General features: G+C 37.2%; 2 protein-coding genes across 2 annotated transcripts in view; one reads left to right on the top strand and one right to left on the bottom strand.

Moving 5' to 3' along the window:
- tnnt2 (troponin T2, cardiac type) overlaps positions 1-23495 on the top strand; it is a 163356-nt gene that overhangs the window by 39489 nt on the left and 100372 nt on the right. The window lies entirely within an intron of this gene.
- pkp1 (plakophilin 1) overlaps positions 17808-23495 on the bottom strand; it is a 56177-nt gene continuing 50489 nt past the window's right edge. The window contains exon 14 of the mRNA XM_062978694.1: positions 17808-22031. The gene's annotated coding sequence lies outside the window, so the exon portion shown is untranslated. The remainder of the gene's footprint in view (positions 22032-23495) is intronic.

Below are 23495 nucleotides of genomic sequence, written 5' to 3'. Positions count from 1 at the left end.
AGCTTGTATGGAAAGGGTTTTGTATCATAGCTACCATCCAAAATGTCCTACTGACAGATATATAACCATGCTACACACTACTGCAAGGATTCTGTTCATGAGTACAAGTTGAACTAGCAAAATCCAAAATCAGATATTGTCCCATGATTTAGTCATGTTTCTTTTAAAACAGAGAAGACACACTTAGCAATATCTAATGCAGACTGGATTACTGTACATTGCAACAGGGACTTTTTCAAAAGATGTGTATTTTGCAACAGTAATTTTGTCTCTTTGTAACAATAGCACACTCAGTGGCGTCCTGTGACCTGAGTCATGAAACCACAAATCTGACTTGCTTTTCAACTCATACTGAATTTGTAAAATGATCTTCTATGTCTCTTTGGGAAAAACCTCCTACCTCATAGTGAAAAAAGTGCTCAGTAATAAATATGTCTTTCACACTATTAATAAAAAATGTCAGTTGTTTCTATAAACTCAGAATAAAGCCCAGAATTCTGCAGAGGGCACACTAGCATAAACCCTGATGACATCACTATACATTTTGTGCAACAAAATATCCAGTGCCTGTGCCTTTTTGCACAATGTCCTAGCAAAGCTTTTCAGGTTCAGCTCTCAGCCAATGACTGACCAAGGGGGTATGCCTTGTCTGGCAGTCCTTGTTCATCCCAAAAGAAGATGTCTCTCTATGTCCCAGTGTAAGTATGCTCATAGAGATTTACATTTTACAAGTGGGCCCATGGGATCTTGGCATAATAGAGAAGAAGTATGCTGTGTGGTGGTTATCAAGAGAGATTAAGAATTATCATTGCACATTATATCCCAGTAATTGGCAATTTTCACCTTTTAGATATTGTTCCAGAGCCAATGTGGTGCAGCTGGACAAGGACTTTTGGAGATCAGAGTTTGCATCTCTTCTCAGGCTAAGAGGAAGGCAATAGCAAATTGGCCAAAAGTATTTTATCCTTAAGATTGCCATAATGCATATAACTTGAATGACTTGAATGCATATAACGGTTGTTATTGCAACTTCCACCATCCTTGCTATTACTGTGTCTGCTAGGGTTGATGGAAATTGCACTGCAATTGACTATGCTGACTAAGGGATTCCAGATGTTTCAGGGCAAAAACGCTATTATTTGTTCTGTCTGAGCAAAGACTTCAGTGCCCATGTAAAGGCAGTCTTCTCTATGGATAGCAGAGGCAGAGTGTAGTTTTTGCTTTATTTAAAGGCAGTTTTGCTAGAGATTATAGATAGGCATATGAGGCAACCATCCTTCTTGCTCATCTAGTACTTTTGATCTTCAAAGTGGATGAAAAATACAAACCTATTAAAACAGCCACAGCTCAAGCAGATGACTAAGTGCTGAGCAAGGTGGCACACAGCTCAGGTCTTGCCTGCAATCAGTCTTTGAAGATAACTTTTAAAAACTAGAGGGAAGGCATGGTCACTGCTTCATCTGGAATGATGCAAAACAGAGACTTTTCTAAAACTCATGAGCTGACATGTTTCATTAATGTTGCAGTTAAGAGAAACAGGCAGAGTATATGTGGCTCTGAAGAAAGAAAGTTCCAGTTTAGCTCATAAGGATGTGACATTTTCTTCCAGGTCTGATGTAATGAGCTGATCTTATATTTTTGCTTTGCCAAAGGGCTTTCTTTGGAGACAATGCAGTGTCTGCAGTGCTTGCAATGCAAAACACTGTGCCTATCCCACATATTATTGCAGACTAATGCTGTACCAATCCAGCATCACACTTGCACTCACACACACTTCTGGAATCGATCCAGGATCTTCCTTTTTGAACAAGTGATTCTGCTCACACAAAATGATTCTATTTAATTTTCAGCCATTCTTTGGCTTATTCTCACACCACACCCTGCTGCATTCAGCAGGATTCCTCAACACATTCTGTAACAGTTTTGAAAAACTGGAAGGGTAAGGAGGAGAGGAGTTGGAAATCTGGTTCAGGAAGTATAGTTGCTTTCACCTACATTTTCATCCAGCCCAGTGGTTGTAGCATGTTATAAATTTGCCTTGAAGAAAATATGAAACAAAAACAAAATCCATGAATGAGCCAATGGTCTTGATCCCAGATTTAGACATAGTCAACTGAATACATGGATGGAAACCTTCTATAGAAGTTAGCACCTCGGACTTTTTTACACTGTACAACTATAGCACTACTATTCCACTTTGTCATACCTACATCCTATGAAATCCTGGGCGTTGCAGTTTGGCAAGCCTCAATGCTCATGTTGGGTTGTGCTTTGAATAATGGACTAGGAGACTGGGAGACCAGGTTCAAATTCCTGATCAGACATAGAAGTCCACTCCATGTGTTCAGTATAGCTTCCTCCAAAGTGATTGTATATAGAACAGACAACACACGTCCTTTATTATACAACAACAATAATAACAACAAAACTTTATTTATATCCCGCCCCATGTCCCCATAGGGACTCAGGGTGGCTTACAACATAAAAAGACAAATATTCAATACAGTACCAAAAAATAAACAATACAATTAAATAGTGTAAACAGTCACTTATAAAACCAATAATATATAAAACAGATAAAAACATGTCAAATAACATCAATGAGAGTAAAAGTTTTAAAAGTGATATCCATAAACTATTCCACATTTCATAATACTTAGGATGGTTCAACTACCATAGCTGTCTTAATATCTCTTTGTGTGTGTTTGATCGTAAGTATATTTCTGATTGATAATATCTAACAGGACTAAACCAGATAGAAGTCTTGGTGATCCAATACCTTTCAGCATCTCAACGATGGCTAGCCCACCTGCCAGCTACATTTTAGGAGGCCTGAGTCTCGTCCATTACTTCTGTTCCGAAGTCAATGGAGCAGACCTGAGCAAAGCTATTCCTGGTCACAACCCCCACCAAACCTTCCGGGCAGAGTGCTAAAACCTAGATAATGTTCAATATGAAAACTTAATCCTTTGAAGCAAGGTTGGGCATAGTGTAGTCTGCAGACCATGTGCAGCTCACAGACCCCACTATTGCAGGCCTTCAAGCCTACCTGGAGTCCTTAGAGCTCTTCAAATGTAAAAATAAAATTGACTATGTTCTGGGTGATTTATGGGTGAATGTCTTCAAATTGCCTATACATGTGACAGTTAAGACCCCCCCCCCCAAATCTCTTCCCATAAAATGGTGAAAATCATATTCAAATTATCACTAAAATGGTACATCACTTTTGGTGCATCTGTACATCACACATGCAGATGTGGCCGTGTGTGTGTGTGTGTGTGTGTGTGTGTGTGTGTGTGAGAGAGAGAGAGAGAGAGAGAGAGAGAGAGAAAGTGATAGCTTGCACTGGGGAAATTGACCTGTTCTGACCTTGCAATGAACCACTGCTACTTTAAAGGAGTTGGTAGCCCATCTCAAAGTAGTTGAGACCTATATAGGAAAAAAAGTGTGATAGGACAAAGTATTGCAAGATTCTATCTCAGTTTATTGTCGGGAAGTTTTCTTTCAGACATGTTTACTATTATTAGAAAGTGTAAAATTGCTACTATTAATTGGTGGCTTTATATACCAATAGTTATGTTATAATGTGTACACTTTGAAACTAATAATAATAAAAATCATCATCATCATCATCATCATCATCATCATCATGTTAAAATTGTTTTCAAACTCTGATTTATCATGTTCAAAATCTCACTCCTTATTATCCATTATCCACTCAAACAACTGTAAATATGAAAACTATTGAGAAATAAATATCTCTGATAGCACGTGGCTATTTTATATTCACCTTGAAATTTAATCAATAAATATTTGATAACCATTCTTTTTCCCCATCATTACTCTTTTGTAAAATACTTCCTGCATAGAGAGGCACAGTTTAATACATAACCTATTTTTACATTAAATGTATATTCTTATTACAAAACTATTCTTAATATTTACAGTCATTTGAACTTTATTATACCAGAGAACTGCTGATTTTGGCATCACAGAATCTTAAAACTTTGGAGTTGGAATGAACACCAAGCGTCATTTAATTCCATCCACTCACCAATGGAAGAATAGAAAGAATTGGATCCTAAAGGAGTTGAGTGATCATAAAACCATAGGGTAAATGATAAATTGCATTGACAAGTAAACTGGGGGTGGGAGAAAGGGATGGGAAAACAGAAGCCGGAGAAGAAGAGGGGAGAACTCGAAGCATCTGTTCCATAACAATTTGTGCTTGTGTCATCTGACCATGTTTGTGCATTGGTTAGAATTCAACCATTACTGAGAAGGGGCTGCAAGAAAGCATCTGATACCATCTATTTACATGCCCATGAGACCCTTATGTTGCCAGTTTTGGAAAGTTCTAATCCTGTGTAAACAAACAAGATTCCAAATGAGTAAATGCTGACTTAACAAATCCTGGAGTCTTGGCTTTATCTTGGCGCCTCATTTTCCCACATTCTCCCTGATTGAAGTATATCTGTGATTCACTCCGGATCTGGATCTGTGCCAAGAACAGAGCTGAGCTGAGTCCTCTTCATCTTTCCTTTTCCCATGCCAGTTAAGCACCACAAGAACATGAAAGTTCCTTCCAAAAGTTCCTACAGGATGAGTTTCAGGGACGTAAAACCACATGGGTGTGTCTTTTGTTCTATAAGACCTGCCCCATGATGTCATGGCTTTAGAGTGTTAGTAATCATTTGTTCCACCCTGGGCAGTTCCCTTCTACTTCACCTCGTTCCACACTATATTTAAAAAAAATTGCAATGAGAATGCCATTTTGCAGTCACACCAACATTGGCGATACCTTTTAAAAAGATAAAATAAAATTAAAAAATGAAACACATGTACACAACCAGCAATAGACATCCTGGGTATATACTTCAGTGTTACATAAAAGCAGAAAGCTTAGTGCTCTTTGGGAAGGAGGATAGGATGCTCTCTGAGACACCAGCTTTACTGGAAGATCTGTTGAAAATACCAACATTTACGCTCTAGATCAGTCCTGGTTCCTATGGCCAATTGGAGGGGATTATGGGAGTTATTGACCAAAATATTTGGTGTATATAAGGTTCCCCACCCAAGCTGTATAATCCATCTAGCTTGGAACATACTGTCTTGTGAGTTAAAACAGTTATATAGGCAGCAAATGAGCAGGAATAGATTACCAGTACAATAGCGCCATGCCTTCCAGCATTTGATAGATGAAAACTGCAACACATCTGACTAATCAACTTCAGAATGTGGCCAAAAGTTATTCATAAAGAAGTACACACACAAGTGGAGTGTGCAGCAGTTTGCTTTTGCCTGAGTGTAATGACTCATGGGCCTTGTAGTCCCGCTCCTAGTGTCCCTGTGGCAGATGAGGATGAAAACATGGGGTTTTCTCCGGATCAACAACAGCCAGAATCCTTTCAGATGCCTGATGTTGATGTTTTTGCCCAAGAAGCAATTAAAAAAGACCTTGAGCAATCCTCGCCTCCTTTTGCCAGGAGACAGTCCTACACTGCGGAAAGGAGGGAAAGGGAGCAGATTCGCAGGAGTCTGAGAATCGCAGCTAAACAAGACACTGATTAGCCATGCTTCCCTTGGGAAAATCTAGGGAGTTTCACATCTGGAGAAAACTGGGTTTCGTTTTCCGTTCTCTAGGGAAAGAGAACGCTGGACACCTGTTTGGCGGGAAAACGAGACCCAGATATAGGTGCCTGGCACAGTTGGATCTGTGCGGAGTCAACAGAGCAGCTTCAGGAGTGATTTTCGTGATCCAGCCTAGTGTGGACTTCGCAAGTCCGCAACCCCAGCTTCCTTGCCTTGTCAATCCAAGTATTCAAGAACTGCCTTGTCTTTCCAAGTATTCCGGAATTGCCTCGCCTTGTCTCTAGCCACGGACCTTGCTCCAAGAATCAAGTTTGCTCTCGACCTTGTTGTGGATTATAACCTTGGACCCTGAAAGACCCTGGACATTTCCCCACACTATTGCTTGGCAATAGTGTGTGTTTCGGTTTGGGATTTAACTTTGAACTCTAATATCATTTATTGGACTAAACATTTCTGGACAATATTTGACCTCATTGGATAGGTCTGCTTCTGAACTATATTTTCTACTTGTTTTTATTATTCCTATATATTTCCTTAATAAAGATATTAGATAGTTATTGGCCTCCGTGTTTGGTTCTTGGTGCTCCGTTGCCTAGAGCATGACACTGAGTTTACTGGGAAGGGCAAGTCTTGTCCTCCACCTCTCTCCTCTTCTCCTGTTGAGTTAATTGAGGGCAAACTACTCTGTTTTGACCTTGGTTTGACTGAAGTAAGCTAAACACAAGGGGGAAAGTTGAAGGAGGAGGAGAGATTAACCAAGACTGCTGAAATAGAGGGAAAAACAAGGAAAAATTGGAACTGTTCCTGCCAAATCAGAGCAGTTGGAAAGTATGCAGCCAGCATTTAAAGAAGGTGGTGGTGCTCAGTATGGTTTTTTTTTAATTTAAAAAGAGAACATATTTAAACTGCAGAAAAGTCCGCATCAGAGAGCTCACATTTAAAAAGCAAAACAGAAAAGTAGAACCCAATGAAGACAACACTTGTTTTCTCCCTGCTATTGCCTAATATCTATGACAGTTTCTCCACAGGAATCAGTAGCTCTTATCTCCTATACAGGCAAACTAGAGTTGTTCCTGTCTACCATACAAAAATGATTAATGTATGACTCCGCCCTAGTTAATTAACAAACAGGACAATCCAGCAGCTCATGTACTAATGTAAATCCCAATTCATCAATGGCAACACTCATGCAAGGCCTATTTCTGTTGCCTCAGCAAATTTGTACTGCTCAGCTTGGCACCTTTCCAAAAATAGATTTTCTTCTGTTTTCATCAAGGTTGTGCAATAGGCACCACTCCAATGCCAGTTTAAAAGTTTTACATTGTGGTTAAGGGCACAGTCAAGTGTGTGTGTGTGTGTCTGTATATGTGCCTTCAAGATGCATCTTCATTAATTTAATAAGGTTTTCTTAGGCAAAGAATATTCAAAGTTCTGAAATACAGTCTATTGCATCTGGTATTCATTGATAGTCTCCCATCCAAGTATTAACGAGAGCTGGCCCTGCTGATCTTCCAAAATCAGATGGGATTTGGCATCTTCTCTGAAACTAAATTCTAATTGGTGTGCATGTTCCCCTTTTCATTTAAGTGCTTAAAGAACACTGAATAAACCTAATATATTTTATTGTTTTCCTACTACTTATGATTTGTTTCCTAACTGCATTATTTTTGCCAACAGCATATTTAAAAATCCTGCTACTGAGATTATAAAAAAAGACATGCATGCAAACCAGGAATAGTGTAATTAATCTCCTGCAAACAGACATTAGCCACCATTTTTCCAGCAAGAAGTTTAGGTAATCAGGGAAGAGACTGGGGGGGGGGGTGCAAATATAAGACAACGAGATGGAATTTTTAGTGTCAGGCAAGTCACCAAATATTTTTTTCTTAGTCCTTTGAATTGGACTTTAATGGTTCATTTAAAAAAATATTTTTTTAATTGAAGTTTTACCTTATAAGATAGAGTAAATTAACATCAAAAGAGTGAGAACATTTGATTGTATAGAAAGTAGGAAAACTGAGATTTAAAAAGGATCAGAAAGGGGGGGAGAGAGGGGAAAAAAACCAAAAACCAAAAACAAAGCTAAAATGTCCATATTTATATAAAAAAGAAAAAAAAACCCTGAACAATTGGCGATATAAAAATGCAAAAGTACTTGGCAAAGAAACACACCAAAAAGCAAAATCAAAAAGCATTAGCACTGGCATTAAACACTTCGAATAAAATCGCTAGGTTAGAAGCAGCTGACATTGGTAATGTTCTAACAGAGAACTGCCAAAAACTGTTATAGTTAAACTAAACAATCATTGTTGTTCCAGTACGACAGTAGGAAAATAAAATAATAGTAGTAGTAGTAGTAGTAGTAATACTAATAGTCAGGATTTCCAAGCAGTATGTCATCATTTGGTTAACAGAGAGATATAGAAAAATAATATAACGTGCATTTATGATAAGTCTATATTTCATTAAGACTAGTAATGAATCATGTTCTTACTCCTTGAATAGTACATTTTTTCTTTTTAGTACATTAAGAATATTTTTAATGTATTTCCGTAGATGGCAGAATATAAATGCCTGCATTTCAGGTAGAATTATCCTATGGTCTGTTGTATCACTTTTTTATTTTAAGAATGTTCTTTTATTAAATAAAATAAAGCATAATAAATTATAATATGCAGGCAGTGAGTCAGAGCATTTCTACAAATATATAGACTAGGATGTCTTAATGAAAATACCAGTGTTGAGTCCATCCTGTTCTAATTATACTATCTATTGTTCCAGAGGTCATCAATTAAGCAGTCTAGCTCCCTGCTTTTCCAGTAAAGCACTCCAGTAAGATATCCCAGAGATCTCCATGCTTATTCAGATATTCCCAGGAATATAACAATTTCTCCATAAATAAGCTCAGTTAGTTTTCTATTTTGCACAAGGTCCAGAATCCCTTGAAACACACCTGAATTATCTGCTTATTTTCACTGTTTCACAACCTGTTCACAAGCCACCAGCAATTGTGAACTGTAGTTCTTTTTTTTTTCTTCATCATGACTTTTTTTTTTACAGAAGGAAGTTAAATGAATGGTGAAAATTAAAATTTATAATAGTCAAATTTGAAACCCCCACATTGAAATAGTCTTTCCTTCTAAAAACCTTTTGAAGGGCTCCTAGTCTTTCCTAAACTCGGAAGGGTCTTTTGACTGGAGATACCCTGTCAGAATGTCCATCTCAGCCACTTCCGTCACTTTCACGATCCATTCCTCCATTTCTGGTGTTTCCTCCAATTTCCAGGCTTGTGCATAAACTATTCTCGCAGCCGTTGTCATCAAAGTGAAGAGTTTATCATGTGGCTTCAGCAGTGATGTGTCTGTTATTCCTAGTAGGAATATTTCTGGGTGCATGGCTATTTTTAGCTTTAGTATTTTTTCAGTGGTTTTTTGGCTCTCAATCCAAAAGTTTTTTGCCTTCTTACAAGTCCACTACATGTGGGAAAATGATCCTGTTGCTTCTTTACATTTCCAGCAAGTGTTTTTTTTAATTGTGGCTGCATTTTGGCTAATTTAACAGGTGTCATATAGGATTGATAAAACATTTTGTAGAAATTTTTTAGAAGGGAATAGCTTCTGAAAATTTTTATTTTTACTTTCCAGAGGTATTCCCATTCATCTAAGCTGATCGAGCGGCCAATGTTTTTGGCCCATTTTACCACACATTCCTTGATATATTCATCTTCTGTGTGTAATTTTAACAGGAGACTGTAGAGCTTAGATCAGGGGTCCCCAAACTAAGGCCCGGGGGCCGGATGCGGCCCTCCAAGGTCATTTACCTGGCCCCCGCCCTCAGTTTTATAATATAATATTTTTATATCAGTTTTAATAATATAATATATTGAATATACATATAATATTGATAATAATATTATGTTATACAATATAATACTAATAATAATACCATATAATAATATTAATTATATGTTATATATTACATATTATATAATAGTATAGTGGTATAGTTCAATATAGTAATATATAATGCTAATATTGTGCTATGCTAATAATATAATAGTATATTGTATGTACATACAGCTGCTCTGAGTCCCCTTCTGGGTGAGAAGGGTGGGATATAAATGTAATAAATAAATGCAGTAAATAAATAATTAATTTTAGACTTAGGCTCGGCCAAAGTCTGAAATGACTTGAAGGCACACAACAACAACAATCCTAATTAACTTGACTATCTCATTGGCCAGTAGCAGGTCCACACTTTCCATTGAAATCCTGATAGGTTTATGTTGGTTAAAATTCTTTTCATTTTAAAATATTGTATTGTTCTTTCGTTGTTGTTGTTGCACTACAAATAAGACATGTGCAGTATGCATAGGAATTTGTTTGTATTTTTTTTCAAATGATAATTCGGCCCCTCAACAGTCTGAAGGATAGTGGACCGGCCCTCTGCTTCAAAAGTTTGAGGACCCCTGGCTTAGATAGTTGTTTATTTCTTGATTGAAGTATCTTATCAAGGTCTGTCTTTTCTTCTTCAAATCCTGTATGCACATCTTTTTGATATTGTTGGTGTATTTGTGCATATTCAAACCAGTTCATGTTGTAGCCCTGCTGGTTTATTTCTATCATTGATTTCAGTTGGAGGTTATCTTGTGTTTTCTTGAATATTTCCACATATGTTGGCCATCTTTTACTACTCTTTGAATTTCCACTTTGTTTGAAAGCTTCTTGGATCAAGGTCCATTGTGGTAATTTTCTGTAAAAAAGTTTTTTTTTATATTTGTTCCAAGTATTCATCAGAGTTTTCCTAATTGGGTGTTTATTAAAGTTTGAGTCTTCTGCCACTTTCCCATAAATTAAGTATGCATGTAAGCCAAATTTTAAACTATCTCCTTCCAGAGTTATGAGACTTTGATTGTCAAGATGGATCCATTCTCTTAACCAAATCAATATAGCTGCTTCCCTGTATAATTTTAGGTTTGGGAGAGCCAGTCCTCCTTTTTGTTTAGTGTCTTGTAAATTTTTCATCTTTATTCTCGGTTTCTTCCCTCTCCAAATAAATTTAGTAAGTTCAGCATTACAATTCGTAAATTCTTTTTCCTTGATGTCAATTGGAATGTTCTGGAACAATCAGCATAGTCTAGGTAAGATATTCATTTTTATTGTAGCTATCTGTCCTAGGAGAGAGATATCCAGGTTCATCAATTTCTTCAGATCATTTTTTATTTTATTCCAGGTTTTTTCATAATTATTTTTATACAGATCTTTGTTATTTATTGTTATGTTTATTCCTAAATATTTTGCTTGGGGAGCTATTTCAATTCCTGTTTCTTGACTTAATTCTTCTTTTTCTTTATTGCTTAACTTTGTCACTAATATTTTTGTTTTGCGTAGATTGATTGAAAGGCCCGCAACTGATCCAAATTGATTGACCAGGCATATCATTTTGGGAAATTCTTTCCTCTGATCTTCTGACATTAAAATAATGTCATCTGCAAATTACTTTATTTTATATTTTTGGTTTTTCATTTTTATACCGATCAGGTCATCATCTTGATGTAGTTTTCTTGCTAAGACTTCTATTGCGAGTATGAATAATAAGGGTGAGAGGGGGCATCCCTGTCTCACACCTCTCTGTATTGGAAACATTTCAGTCATATTTCCATTAATTTTAATTTTGGCTCTTTGTTCTGTGTATATGGCTTGTATTCCGTTAATGAATTTTCCCCCAAATACTTTTAATGAGATGTTAACTCTGAATTACTAAATGGTCCTCCTATCTATCTATCTATCTATCTACTTTAGCTCATACTTTCTTTATACCCTACCTTGTCCCTAAAGGTGTGACTCATGGCGGCTTACCACACAAAAACAAATGCAAAGTGAAACACTCTTTAGTAGTGTGTTTCAGTGCTGAGCCTCAGGAATACTAATTTACTGCCCACAATGAAGATAGCACTAGCAGGGATCCACTCCTCCTTCAAAGTGATATTAGGCAAGGCTTTCCCTTTCCTCTGGTGACTCTGCCTTTATGCCTGCTTTCCAAATAAGGAGCTGCCTCTGTCGTGGTTATAGTTGCCCTCTGATCTTAAGACTTAAATAGATCCCTCTTGAAAATAGATTTCTCTCTAAAAATCTCCAAAGAAGGAGACTATGTTAGTTATTCCAGACTACAACTGAATTTAGCCAATCTGATTTGATCTGGACTTGGTCTGAATTGATCCAAATGGGCCTGATTCGGTTTGGGTTAGGGTTTTGTTTGAATTGATTGCAAGGCCTTGTTATTAACTGTAACTGACAAATTTTGGCCAGTCTGTAGGAATATGTCTTCCTTCATTTAAATTTCGATTTGATCAGAACTTCTCTGTGAATTGAGCCTCTAATTAAGGTACTTGTTTTCTTAGGCATTATGGCTTGTTTTAAAAGTATCAAAATTGCAAAACCTTCAAGAAATCTTTGCTCTTCCTTGAAGCACAAGTTTAAAAATGTAACAATTTCCATAGTAATTGCTGCATTGCATTATGTACAAAAAGAAAGTAATTACAAACAAATCAGTGATGTTTTGTATAAGTCTGCTTAATATTTATGATACACACATGCATTGATATGATTACAAAATGCATCTACTTTACAACTAGGAGGAAACAGCATAATACATTTCTTCCCATTGTATACATTGTATATATATTACGGAAGCTTCGTTAATGTGTAAAAATTGTGTGGCTTTACATTTAATTTCTGGTATAACTAGAAGCTCTTAACCCCTGGCAATATTTGTGTGGCCCATTTGCAGCTGACCAGGCAAAAGCACCTGTTCACATATTTTCTTTCCTCAGATATGCCTCCTTTTTGGAGAAAACTCTGCAACCGTGAGTGAATTTGCTGGGAATTGTTCTACAGCAACTGCTTGAGTGCTGAAAAGACAATAATTCTACATGTTTATTCACTGGAACTGGCATAGTGAGATCTGCTGTATTAGTCACTATGTACCTTGAAGCATTTCAAGTATTTCAAAGCTCCCAGCAATGTTGGCAAAATCTGCTGCTAATGTCTTGGTTTTTTTTTTTTTCAGCCCAAGATTGGCAAACTTTGTCTACATGTCAGCAATTTACAGAAGTCCCAGCACAGTCTTATTTCCATAGCTTCCCTTTAAGCAGTTTTTTTTAATAAAAAATATGGTAAAATGTTCTATATAGTTGTCTTGTTTGATTCCCTTCTTTATTCCTCAACATCTCTTCATCTCAACATAGACGAGAATTCAAATGGCCAATTTCAGGCTGGCAGTTCCTGTGTCGATTTGTTGGTAGCTCTGGCCTGGGTTTTAATTCAAATTTCAAATGAGAAATCTAAAGGGCTGAACCCTATTGACAAACTAGGTTTAATAGCTTGGATAGTTACTAAAGTATGCAATAGATTCATTGCCCCATTGAAATTTGAATCAATAGCCACCATTGTTCAGGTTTAAGCTATATCACTGAATAAGGTAAAGGTAAAGGTTTTCCCCTGACATTAAGTCCAGTCGTAACCGATTCTGGGGGTTGGTGCTCATCTCCATTTCTAAGCTGAAGAGCCGGCGTTGTCCGTAGACACCTCCAAGGTCATGTGGCCGACATGACTGCATGGAGCGCACTGAATAATACACTAGAAAGATTAAGAAGGGAAGGGATGGTATTGACTTTGGTTAAATCGTTGTTCTGCTCACAAGTTGCTACCAAAAAAATGGCACAACAGTTTCTGCCCAATCTGCATATTTTATGCTAGACTATGTTTAATCTAGTTTTACAGTCACTTTTTGAGATTTTGCAGCAGTCCTTTAAGTGGAAATTACTCTATTCTAAAATATGAAGGCTGTGGTCCGCAGATACTTCCCCAAGAAACCAACACTTAATATTATAAAGATTTGCCTTTGACTTCCTTGAAACACTATAAAAACAGGTGGTCATTTAAGTTCAAGTGTACAGGGGTAGAATTTTGTAATTTCCAATATGAGTGACACCTATGCTTCAGTAATTACTGAGCAGAAATTAAGAGATCAAATTTATTTATTGCTCTTCTCGACTAATTCAAATGCTTAAGTGGGTTGTCACTACTGGATACAGAATAGGTACTGGTAACTATCTGTTGGTATTTCCTACTCACAGTAAAAGGAAAAATAGGCTCACAGTGGGCCCTTTGTATCTTCTGGGATTTGGTTTCAGAGAGCCGACTCCTGTTTTCCAGATAATATATACCAGCAGTGCTTCAGTTTGTACCTATTACACTCCATAAAAAGATCTATGACACTACTTGTTTTCCTGCTCTGCACCATTTCAGGAATCTTACCAGTGGCACTTCAGAGAGTCATCTCTTGTTTCATCTGTCCTCCCTTTTCTGTTACAGGAGGCAAATAGCAGTGCTTTAGATAAACCTCTACTGCTTTTTAATCCTTAATACATTATTTCTTGTTGTAATATGGCAACCCTCACTCTGTTGAATATAGGGGGCTGCCTGTTTTAAATTGGGTCTTGACATTAGCCTCAAATTTGGATGACAAACAAAAATATTGCTATGGGCAGCATCAATTTTTAAATACATTGAGTTGTGGTAGGCCCCCTTCATAGTTTCTAGGAACTCCCACATTTGTAATTTTGTCTTTTTGACTTGTACTGCAGCTTAAGTAAGAACAAAGAAATTTTGAAGTGCCGACTGCAGTATCTTGATGAGTTACGATTGTTCCCAATGTTGATTTTAGTCACTTTTCTGGATTCTGTCAGTCCTTTCCCTTGGAGTTTATTTCTGATACTGAGCACAACAATTTGATTTGTAACATTATCACATCAGGGCTTAAAAGCGGGCATCCCTGCATTTCTGCTGCAAGCAAATTCTGGGAAACGTAGTTTAGGGCAGAGCCTTTTGAATTCTCAGCTACAGAAGTCCTTGTCTTTCCAAACTACACTTCCCACTGCAGGTGGCAGAAATGTGAGGCTGCCGACTTTAAAGCCCTGATGTGATAACGTGGTTGGATGACACGAAAATATTGTGTCATCAACTATGATTTCCTAATGAGTCATGACTAACTCCCCTTCCCTTTTTAAATTTTTGCTTGTAGCATCCATCCATCCATCCATCCATCCATCCTGAGATTTGGAATTTTAGTTTGGAACTGAACATTGTAACTTGGATAACAATGAAATTAACAAGTGGGTGAAACGTTAAGAGAGAATGCTTCTGGAACATGGCCATACAACCTGGAAAACTCACAGCAACCCAGTGTTTCCGGTCATGAAAGCCTTTGACAACACAAAATAGCAAGCGTTTTGAGGGATCCAGAATGATGTCTTGATTAGTTATAGCTGCTGCAAACAGATCCTTAGACAATATTCTTTAATTATTATGACATCTACATATTATAATATTACAAAGATCAAAGGGGCAATCAATTTTGAATCTGATGCATAAAACTAGTTTGGTAATTCCAGCTGCAGCAATATAAATGGGAACTTGTATAAGTTCCACTGACTCAGTCCCAACTATAGTCTCAACTATAGTTGGACTAGTAACTGGATTTAGAACTTAACTTAAAATCAAAGTTTTAAAATCCATTTAGAATTTTAATTCTAGAGGAAAGAATGCAGATTTAATTGGCTTGATAACCTTCTTCCATAGCCTTCTATAGATTTTAATGACAGGCTAAAGACAATATGAAGTGGTAAAGAAACTTTCTTTGGGTTACAAATATAACTAAGATTACTGTGTGGTTTACAACATGGTGGTCAACTGCAGCCTTCCAGATGTTGCTGGATAGTAGTTTGCATAATCCCTTACTCTTGGGCATGTTGCCTAGAGCTGATGGGACCCATAGAGCAAAAAGACATAAAGGGCCATACTTGCTCACACTTATTTTAGAACCACTAGAATTTGAGCCTTGCATCCTCAGACATTTGCATTACAAAATAGTTTTGATCATGTGGTATTGTGAGCATGACTAAGTACTTTGAATTTTTGAGCTTTTAGTAGAATTTTGCAATGACATATCAATTAAAAATCAATGAATAAGGAAGGAAAGGGAATACCTCACTGCCACCTTTGTCTTATATGAAAATGAGATAGGTTGGGGAAGGAAATAAAACCTTAAAGTCTTGGGGAACCCAATTCACAAACATGATCATTTATTCCCTTCTAGTGCAGTGATAAATCTAAACAAGGAACTGGTAGTAAAATGGTTGTAGAAAAGTGGTCTGGGACCTCAGTGAGGGTCTATGAGCTCCTAGGTCCAACATTTACCTACTTAAGCAGAGTTGTGTCTCTTTTACATTGTCCTCTCAACGTAAGACATCCTTATGGCATCTGCTGTTACCATAATGGGCATGCAGCTGCAGGTTCCAGGCTTTGGTATAGCATCAACCCAATTATCTCCTCCTGTCCTTGGATTGAAACCAGATCCAATCTAGAGCACAAGCAAGGCAGCCAATAATAAGGGAGGACTCTTCATTTCTTACACTAATTTATGTTTTCATATGCGTTGTTTCATCTCAGCATGTCTTCACAAGCAGCTGGTGTCTGCAAGCCAGTTTGGTAAGAAGAAGAAACCTTTCCAAAAAGATGCCAACACTACAGTTTCTTATCACAGCATATCTGAATTCTTTCCACCGCTCCCTGTTCAAATGAATATACATGCTTAACATTTAGAAGGACCTGAATGCAGAATTTCCCTTTTTTTCTGAGCAGCTGCTCTGCCTCACAAGATTGTCCTTCAAAAGATGTTACTGAGACTCTCAGCCATGCTGGCAAAACTACGTATGTTTAAGGATCATGCTGGGGTGGGAATTAATTGTCTCCTGTCATCACCAGATCTACTATATCACAAAACTTGGGTTCTTGAAATGTGAGGCATTCTGCTGCCCACGACTGACGTATTGCAACCTGGAAGAACAAGTGCACTTATTTAGCATGTAATATATCATTCGCAGTGAATTTTGTTGGCCCTCCCTTCTGTCTGCTGTATTGTGTTTGTTTTATAGCAGACATAGATTAGGGGTAGGCTATATGTTTTGGGGAGAAATGTATGGAAGCTACATTTATTCCCTTTTATATTTCATGGTAAATTAATTGTTCACTTTCAAAGGCAACCCCTACAGAAGTCTTAACCAAAAGAAGGGCAAGCTAAAGGGCAAGATACTTCTTGTCATTCCCCAAGGCCCATTTAGATCCAAGAATACAAATCTGTCCCTCCATACCTTTGAAGAAGTCAAGCTCAAGAAAAACCACCTGCTTCTAAGAAAATGGTTTGGGCTGAGAACCAAAGTATGTTAACTTTTAAAGCGCATTTGGCTATGGCTATTTTAGTTTCATGAGTAGTAATTTGAATGATGCTTGCTGCTCCATTGCTTTCTCTTCAAGTATAGGACTATAGTTGAGCTTTTCTATCCTAAGCCTGATTGCACAGTTCCTAAACCCAATAAACCCATGGCCAATGGAATCCCAAATGGCCATCCAGACAATGGCCAATAGTGTCAGCAGCAGGAAGCAGGCCACTGAAAGTCTGCTTTTAAAAACCATCCCCATAATTAAGTCCCAACCTCATAATTAAGTTCCAGGGATTTAAAGTACATGCCTGCACTTTGGCTTAGTTCTGTTTCACACATGAAGTACCAACTGAAGAAAAAACCTTCTGGATTTGTCTTTTGAGTCTCCATTATTTATGGAATCCATAGTTCCCAATGATATATGTGATTTAATTGGGATGGATGACACTGTAGGAATAAATAACTAGTTAAAGAGCGAATTTTAGCTAAAAGAAGCCTGCAGAGCTGTTATCCTTGGGAAATGACAAGACATTCATTTATGGTGGCTCATCAGTACATGTTATCAAGATTTATAATAATTATTTATAGGACTGAGTATGTGCTTATTTGTGAATCAAAACTGAAAGGCTCAGTGTAACTGACATAGACCTATAAAACAAACTGAATAGTGATTATAGAAAAATTGCAATTTTTGTTGTACGTATATCATGTTTACATACTTTTTATATTAAATATAGGTTTGTATTTCTAAACATCCTTCACATCCGTGCTAACTTCATATGTGAAACTTGGAGGGGGTAGCTTTTACTTGTCAGTTGATGCCATTTATATTGAAAATGAATCTTGAAAGAGAAAACAATTATTCAAGTAACCTACTTTATATATTAATGTATATGGAACCAGACAGAAACAATGAAACCACAAATAGCCAATGTGAAAACTTAACTTCCAGCACTTTATTGATCTTAGTGTTACAATGAAGCAAATACACATACAGTAGAGGAAAAACAATGCTGACATGGGATTCTCACACATATATCTTACAAAATACTTTGTATAATTGCATAGATGAATTAGTGGTTGTTGTGATATTAGAAAAGTAGTAAGCCATACAAAAGAGGACAAAAGCTGGCAAAAGTTCATTTTTTGTTCTGCTTGTGTCTTCTGAAATGATGTACTGGATAGACCCACAACATTCTTTCACTAGCACTTTGTAAGACATAAAAAACAAGTCCTTATAAGGAAAGTACCATTTGCTTTTGTTGTGTTGTGACCATAATCAGCCACATCATTTATTTACATGAGCTATGTCCTATGCAAATATCACTATTGTTACAATTTGCTTGCTGGGTTCAGCTCATCCTTCCAAATAATATTCCAGAGTGACATATATGATCCATACAATATAGATTGGCAAATAGTACATTAGATCTAGAGTTATGTGACAAAAGGACTTAATGGCATAAGCAAAAAAACATGAACCATCATAGAACTATTGGCATAACTGCTTGTATATAACTCTTCAAAACCCACTGAATTTCTTAATTTTACAGCCGTATTGGTGAGAATGATGCCCTTGCTACATACAAACATTTATGGGACTGGATTACAGAGAGGAAGCAAACATAAACGGTGGGTTTTGATTATTTGATCATTGACTAGTTGCACCAAAGCCTTTTATTAACCTAGAAAGTTAAAGATATGTTGATATCACTGCTATTACACCTAATAATTTTATCAACATAGCCAAACCAATGTATGTGTACACACATTAATGCATAAGAATATGCCAATAGATATTTTATCACTTTATTATAATTATAAAGAATCTAATGTTAAATATATTGTTTATTACTACACCTGGCATCACAAAACAGTATTCTCAGGCATTCGTTGGGTTCCCAGCACATAGCCCTCCTTTCTTAAAAATATTATCAGTTTATTGCTCTCAACCAGCTCCAGGCAACTTCCCAAAATGGTCCAAAACAGTATTTATATTTAGGTATTGTGGGGACTTACAATGGCAGCAACATTGCTGTCAGAGTTCTACAGTCCCAGTGTACAACAAAAAAGATGGAATACAATCTAATTAGGAGCTGGGAAAAGTACACCAGTTAGATTTTGGACACCTATTTTCAAAGACATCGGTTGGTTATTGCAAGAAATAATAATAAATACATTTTATATTTCTTCCTCTTTGGTGTTTTGGTCAATGCCCACCCATCCCTCTCCATTTGCCTCTCAGCTGCCCCCTTCTCAACTCCTTCTTCTCCTCTTCCTTATTCTGAACCACTTCCTATTTCAGTCTTCTTTTCCCAAGCCTCACTGCTTCCTAAGGTTTATGTTTCTTCAAGCCTATAACTATTTTTTTCCTAGTCACCTACTTAGCCACTCTCTGTTCATTCAAGGTGTATTTATTCAGGTATGCATTATTCAGGTATGTCTGACACAGGGCAATGCCCACCTCATCCAGCAGCTTTCTGTACCCACAACTTACATTCCTCAGGAAAGTGTCCCCCAACTTCCCCAGAGAAATTTCTCCAGAGAACATAAATGGTTGTCAGTGGGAAGAAGAGGGTGGATGTCTTTCCTTTCTTCCTTTAAATTTCTCATGTGAACCTATCTAAATTAAATCACTAACTTACTATGTGCAATATATAGGCTAAAACCTTATTGCTAATTCAACATTAATTCAACTTTCTTAATTCAATGGATCTATTCTTAAAAATAGCAATCAGATTTAGTCTACTGTCTTTGTTTTCAGTCAGGTATGAGAGGGGTGGAACACTCTTTTTCTTTTTTGGACCATGGGGTGAAGGTGTGGAGGCAGAAATGGCTGAAAGAATGTTTAAAGTTTTCTCGCTAATTTGTAGCAGTGCAAATCTGCACGCACCCTGTGCCTTTCTCTATCTATAAAGAGAAAGGTGAGTTTAAGTTGTCAGCTATGTATTCAATCCCTGCACCTTTTCCCCAAACAGTAATTCCTTTGCAAAAAATTCCACATCAGCCATAAGAGAATAATTACATGCCACTGGAACATGTAAAAAAAAGCCCCTCATACAACTAAAGACTGACATCGTATTTGGAAAACATAAAGGCAATTACATTTTAATGACTCGACAAGAAGTCATTGGTTTAAAAAAGTGATCAGCCCCCCTTGCCCCATGCCTTAAAATTTACTGGTTGCAATAAAATGAAATAAATCTTGTTGCATTTAAAATAATCCAGTAATAGGTAGTTCTATTTCATTAGTTCCTTGATAATACTATTTCATTGCAGTTCCTACAGATAACCTGTCCATTTATTTTCTATCTGAGCTTATCAACTTGACAGAGCTGTTCCACTTTTTCAGAGCCATAGAGAACTCTATTGTAGTTTATACCCCCAATTAAGCATTACTTTGGGAGTTCCAGTGTTCTACAAACCATAATTCATATATATAGTATAAAAATAAAGTTTTTAAAAAATATCAAGAACCTATTCAAGAAAAAAAATCTCTGACATGAATTTGCTTCTTGGGTTTTAAAAACTAAAATCTATAATAAAATAAATGCTTAGCATTAGAGTGGAATATGAAAACAGACCTATCAGGAGAAATTCAGGGAAAAATGTGATGCCAATAATGTTTAGGGTGGGGAGGAAGAAACTTAGCAATCTAAAATAAGAATAGTATGCTAAATATTTGTGTATAATGGCCACTGACAATGAAATAAACACCTACAATGTTAGTAATTTTATACAATTTCTTAAAACAGATGAATGAAAAATGCTTATAGCATGTGCCTAAATATGTTTGCCCTCGTGGAAGCCGCATTGTGTTCAACAGGATTTTTTTCACAAGTAAGAGTGCATAGCACTACAGCTTTAGACTTCTACTACTTCACATACTTACAGATGCATAATTCCGACTGAACCCAATGAGACTTGGACTGAATGTAAATGAACATTGGACTGAACTTGCAGATACATACTGTATATGACACTCAAAGACATTGTTATTCGGATTCTCCTTCCCTATATCAAACTTCTCCAATATTAGATCCCTTGAGGGTGCTGAACTAAAAATTCTGTTATCTTCAGCCTGCCTGCCCAATCATTGAAGATCTGGGGAGTCACAGTCCAATAAAATATAAAAATGTAAAGTCTGAGAAGCCTGTCCTTACATATACTGCTTATATGTAAACATTTACAACAAAGTAGTCACCCTCAAAGTTTCTTAAGACTGAAGTCTGATACCAGATGGGAAAGTAAGTGCCTAACTTAGGACTTCATCCCACGGGATAAGTAAAGTGTTTGGGATCATTGTTTTTCCCTTAAGCGTCATAACTCCCCATTTGGAAATTAAATGGATGATTTTCCTATCCCCATCACATGGTTTCCTTCTTTCTGCTTTCTTTTCTAATTATCCATTTGTCTTCTCATCACGCAGGAGACATATTTCTTCTTCTATCTCCTTCCCCGTTTTCTCTGGATAGAAAAAATCATCTTTTTGTCTTGTGGGAGTATGTTTCAACTTTTTATGTTTAAAAAGAGATATAAATTACCATTCTTTCCTCCTCAGTCCCAAAATGGTAATGGTGGAAGAAAGGAATCAATACTGCCGATCTCAGCTCCTCCCTCCATGATATTGTCATTGTTATGTTTACAAGCAGACAAGGGGGAATTTCCATCAGACATTAAATTGGGCATTTTTACACTTCTCTATGTGGGGAATTGAAAAAGAAGTTGATTGCTAATTGGTTTAGGAAGCATAGGAAAAAACACACACTTTAGAAATGATGAAATACTTAGAAACCACGATATGATCTTGAGTCATGTGATGGGCTCCGCCAGTAGCCGTCTCTTAAATATGTAGAAATGCTGGTTTTATTGCATGTGATGAAGTCCTTATTTGACATACTTTTCAAAATTATAAGTCCCCCTTTTTACAAGAATAAAAAGTAACATTAACCTCAAATCCCCAAACCCATCCCAACTCTCACCAAAAGAAAAAAAAAACACATTTAAACATTTTAAGATACTGTATCTGTAATCAGGTATACAGTTTCCATACCTAGTTGTACAATGGAGCTAATTCTCAAAACACTGTGTATGTCTTTTAATGTCTTAACTAATTCCTTGAAGATTTGGGTCTCCAAACAGGAACCAGTTACAAATTCTGAAAGAAAAACAGAGTCTCTGCAAAATTAGTCATTTAAACATGCAATTTGCAACAAAAAGCATTCATGTAAAATTGTTCCACGTGGGAGGGAGATCAGAAGCACAGACCTATTGGAGCTTTCTACCTGCCTCCCTTTCTGAGACTCTAGAACCCAGCTGCACATGGGTCATTTCTGGCCATTGCTCAGAATGAGAAGCTGATGCACGCCTTCTCAACATTCATTGACTTGATGCTCTTCTTCCCAGAACTTCACTAAGTCATTCTTGTTGCTACATGCTACAATTCATCCTCTACATCAAAAGTTCTCAAAGTGTGTTCTGTGGAGCCCTCAGGGCTCCGTTAAGCATTCTGAGGGGTTCTGTGATTCTCTCCTCTTTGCCCCTCCCCTTCCTTTCCCTCCAAGCTTTCTTTCCTTTTTCCTACTCCTCCCTCTCCCCACTTCCCTCTCTCCCAAAAGCCTTTTCCCCTTACCTCCCTTGCCACAAAAGCCCCTTGGCCCCTTTGTCACTCACATCCTTTTACCCTCACCTTTCTTGCTTCCAAAATCCTATTTCCCTTCTACTGCTCAAGGAGTGCTTTGATCGTACTTTTCCTGCATAGCAGAAGGGAGCTGAACTTGATGTTTCACTGAAATTCTGTTAAAGCTTGTGTTGGTTAAAAGTGTTCTTCATTTTAAATATTGTACTGTTCTTTCTTTTCTGGTTTTTGTGCTACAAATGAGATATGTGTGGTGTGCATACAAATTGTTCATATTTGTTTCAATCAGTTCAAACAAACGTTCCCCATCCATCTGCCACTGGCCCAGTCAGTCTGTCAAATTTTAAAACACAATGCATCAAAAAGTTTGCCCATGCCTGGTATATATATACATATGATATAATATAATATATAAAAACAGTTTTGGGGCTCAATGAGAAACGTTTGCTTCAAAAAGGGCTCCATGTCTGAAAAGGTTTGAGGACCCCTGCTCTACAAGTACAACCAAGGAAGCAGGGGGGGGGGGGGGGGAGAAAATAAGGTTTGCCTGAATCTGATTATGGTCTTATCTACAGTACATTGTGTGCATTTGCTAAGCTACACTTTTAGGATGTGCTGCTAAAGTCTTTTTGACAGAAACTGTTGCATAGATTTTGGCTGGAATCCTGTTGGTGACTTATGCCATTGGGAGTTACACGTACATGACCATAAAGACTATGGGCCCATCACCACTGGTTCTCAACCAATGGGTACCCAGATATTTTGGCCTCCAACTCCCAGAAATCCTAACAGCTGGTAAACTGGCAGGGATTTCTGGGAGTTGTAGGTCAAAACACCTGGGGACCCACAGGTTAAGAACCACTGAATAGAGTTTTCAAGATTGAAAAGCAGAACATTTTAAATCGGAACTAGAAACTAATCTATAGCCAATTAGTTTATTTCAAAACAGGGTTCTATTCCAGACATGTTTTAAGGCAGCTTTCC

This window comes from Anolis carolinensis, chromosome 4 (genome assembly GCF_035594765.1).
Source record: "Anolis carolinensis isolate JA03-04 chromosome 4, rAnoCar3.1.pri, whole genome shotgun sequence".
NCBI classification, from domain to species: Eukaryota; Metazoa; Chordata; class Lepidosauria; order Squamata; family Dactyloidae; genus Anolis; species Anolis carolinensis.
The sequence above is the reverse complement of the archived record's forward strand: the minus strand, read 5'-3'. Positions and strand labels throughout refer to the sequence as shown.